We start from the raw sequence: 3,874 nt of genomic DNA, 5'->3' as shown, positions 1-3,874 counted from the left end.
CCCCGTGGAAGAGGAGAGAGGTTGCATGGGAAAGCATAGGTGGAAGACAGGAGCGTGTAAAATTGACGTATGGGAGGCGATGATCGATAGAGGTCTTCAGAATAAACTGCACGAACCTCTGCATGTACAGAGGAAACGAGCATGTGTTGGAGAAATATGCGCTTCTAGTGGAAGATTCGCTCGTAATCTTTTTCGAATTTTAATAAAATTTTTCTTCTTTTCATGTCATTTTAATTACACTACATACAAGAGATATTATTTAAAAAATAGATTACACAGTAAGAAATTTATAAAATATTTTTCGAAAATTTTCCTGCGTTCTACGAGTTCAATGTGAAATTTAAATGCAATATTATCTTAGTTTTACGAATTTCCTTATACAAAGTTAAAAGCTCCTATCTTCCTGCCTGTATCAAAGTTGAAGTTTAAAAGACTCGCGAGGTGTTACGATTATCACTTCAAATCCTTAAGAACAGCTTGAAACGCAGTTGAAACTTAGCTGGTTCAATTAGCCTGAAATATTAAATTACGATACAACTACTATATTTACAACTCTCTTCAACTAGCCGTTCCCTGACCAACGCAATTCGCCAACAAGTCAAACACACCGACCAAACAAGCAAACCATTGAAATAATCAATTGAACTTTAAGAGAAACTCGGTAAATCAACGACAGCAACGACAAAGTTCGCTACAAAGAGAGCTTAACAAGCAATCAACATTTTATCGAACCAATAAAACCCACTTTAAAGAGGATCGAGAAACGGTAATAGCTTCTTCACATGTGCAGGTGTAATTTTCTTTTTCTAAATCGAATGTCCAATTTGTTTGTGAATTCTGTGATGCGTTTATCCTTAAACTCACAGTTTCCAAAATATTCCACTTTGAGATTTACCATGTTTTCTTTGTAACCATGTAATTTTCACAAATAATATTTTCCCTTATCACTTGGAAAAATACATTTGAGGTGGACAGTGTTGATGAGACGTCCACTATATTTCCAGAAACGCTGTTTCCATGAATATTCTGAACGCAGTGGAGACAGAGCGAAAATGCACTTTAAAGCGTATTAAATGGAAGCGTGTTCGTCGATTCTTGTTAAGAAAAAATTGAAAAAAAAAAACGGTGAAAGAGGAGACGATCACCAGGGGATACATGTAGGTTTTTCCTGCGAATTCATAACGCATGCGTCCCCCTTTTGCAATAATATCGCGAACCTATTGGGAGCACGCGGTCCGCTCGCTCGCTCGGAGCCGATGGAAAAATGATTGTTTTACGAGAGACAGAGAGCTGGGGCTCGCGTGCACCCAGAAGTTTCCATAAAATCTGCCCCCCTAGCTATGAGAAAAACATTTTCTCGCGACCGTCCGCGATGAAACGACGCCGCCAGACGTTCCCGGACCGCGAGAACACGAATATGCGTCTTTAATGACGCAATACCGTGAGATACATCGGGCACACGATAAATCTGCTTGGTTCTGTTCACTGTTCGGCCACTTTGAATGATCTATGCAACGAACGAGACGAGGTGATTTAAGATCGAGGAGTCTCGTAAACGCGTTTTAGGTTGGGGAATGTTGCGTTATTGAATGTCGGTGGTGTGTCTAAAATTCTTGATCGTGTAAAAAGTTGGCTCATGTTGGAGCGGTGTGCAATATGCAGAGTACAGGTGCTTTCAGTTTTAGGATTATGATTCCTTTTTTTTTTGAGTGAAAAATTGGATAATATTCAGAATGGAATATTTGAGGAAACACATAGTTCTAGCAAAATTAGAACTTCGTTTTAATGATGAATTAAATTTGAATTTCATTGCAATAATGAAACATAATTATTCAGTGACAAAATAATGAAAATCCAACATCATGTGATACTAGAATTTAAACTAGAAACTTATCTGACATAATAAACAAATAATAATACAAATTTTCGAGCAGCTGCATCATCAACTTACTTTTGCATTGGGTTAAAATTGAAAACTCGATAATCCATGCTAATAACTGCAACCACAACCCTAAAAACCTACTTTATTAATAAGTTTTTATAAATAGATATACATATTTTAATAAAAAAAAAAAAAAAAACTGATTGAAATTGGATTGTACAAACAACTTCAACCAGCTGTAAATAAATAAGCAATAATTGCTCATCACAGCTCTAAACGATTTCGAATTTAACGAAATCAAGAAGAAAATCGCTGACAGTATTGACGTGTACGGATCGATCGCGGACTCGAGTCGTTCCCCGCGCGGGGAACGCTCTTCGTTTTTCATTTTCCAGTCGACACGCGAGCAGGCTAAAGCTCGATAAAGCTTCATTAAAACGTAGTCGGTTGACCGTGCAATTTGTCAACCGTGGATATCCGATAATTGTTCCGCCGTGTATCGCTCGCGGAACGACGTACGTCCGGCGTCCTTTCCGCTTGAACGACAAGCCTTTCCTCGCGACGTCGATACGCCACACCGCTGACGTTTCCGATTGAAACAAAATGAAAAAAAGAAAGAAAAAAGAAGAAAAGAAGCACGTAAAACAGGAAAAAGTAAATAAATCAATAATTTGTTGCCAGAAACAATCGAACAACGCGGCTTGTCGACAACCAATACGACTGTTTTTAAATCCCAACGATAGCGGCAGGCCGCGTTTAAATCGCTTTTCTGGATTTATGGCGTGCTACCGGACGATATAAAAAGCACGTTACAGAAATTCAGGCTGTATAATGTTCCTGGAAATGAAACGGGTGAAATTGTTTTGCGGTGGATTTTTTATTTTTTTTTTTTTTTAGCGAGTCTCGTAATTAAAAAAAATTATGTATATCGATAGTTTTTTAAAGATAAATTTGTAGTTTTAATAGATGTATTAAAAGTGAGTTATTTATTATAACGTGAAAGTGTGGGAAGATAGTAAAAATGTAACAACTGTTGGTTCTTTACTTCAATAAGAGAGGTGTTTCATTCAAAGTTCTCAACAATCCGGTATGGTCTAGTGGCTAGGATACCTGGCTTTCACCCAGGAGGCTCGGGTTCGATTCCCGGTACCGGAAGATTTCTTTTTACATTTTTTTTCCTTACATTTTCATATTGCAAATTTACAATTAATGTTATTCAATATTAAAAATTTTTTGCAATTAAACAACACTTTTTAAATAAAAAAGAGAAGGTTTAAAAAGAAGATACATGAAATACCACGAACAAGTATCACTAAAGGCGTAGATACCTAAATTTCAGCGAAGTAAATAAGCAAATCGTTGTTCTGTCTGGACGAAAAAACTTTTTCCTATTAAGAAAAGGATGTCTCACTTTTTGGAGGATCGTTCGAAAACACTTCTAATACAGTTCTCTGGAACCAAGCCGCGTCGAACGGGGAAAAGTTACTCAATTAGACGTGCGGACGCCGTTCCGGAAGTTTCTTTGTGCTTGAACGAAACTCAAATTCTTTACTTGCTTCGCACCTTCTCGTGAACGAACACGTACTAACAGGCAAGTTTTCACACAGTCACAGTCGTGGTGCAAACTTTTCGAATTTGTATCTTTCGCAAGTAGTGATTGAAAAATAGAGGGAAAAATATATCCATCCTTGATTGTGCAAATATATCAATTAACGCTTGACGTTGTTTTTCGAAAAAAAAAAGAAGGAAAAAAAATAACTATGCCCCATGAGGGGATCGAACCCGCGACCTGCAGACTCTGGTCTGCTTGACGACGTTCACAATCGAATTGGTGTAACGTATTTTTAGATGGTTTTATCCCAATCTATGCCTGTAGATTTTTTTTTAATGTTTTTGTAGTAGAATAGCTCGGTGTTTTGCTTTTCTAATGTTTTCTTCTTTTTTTTATTCTAAGTTCCGGGAAAAAGTGCGGAGGCTATTTGTGGTCCTCCG

The 3,874-nt window shown here is 37.4% G+C and overlaps 1 non-coding gene across 1 annotated transcript; it reads left to right on the top strand.

Moving 5' to 3' along the window:
- Positions 1-2,965: 2,965 nt before the first annotated feature.
- Positions 2,966-3,037, top strand: Trnae-uuc. The gene has a single exon. It is a non-coding gene; the product is annotated as a tRNA-Glu (tRNA).
- Positions 3,038-3,874: the final 837 nt, after the last annotated feature.

Source organism: Habropoda laboriosa, unplaced genomic scaffold (assembly GCF_001263275.1).
Source record: "Habropoda laboriosa isolate 0110345459 unplaced genomic scaffold, ASM126327v1 scaffold469, whole genome shotgun sequence".
NCBI lineage: Eukaryota > Metazoa > Arthropoda > Insecta > Hymenoptera > Apidae > Habropoda > Habropoda laboriosa.
Note: the sequence above shows the minus strand (reverse complement) of the source record. Positions and strands in the feature narration are given on the sequence as shown.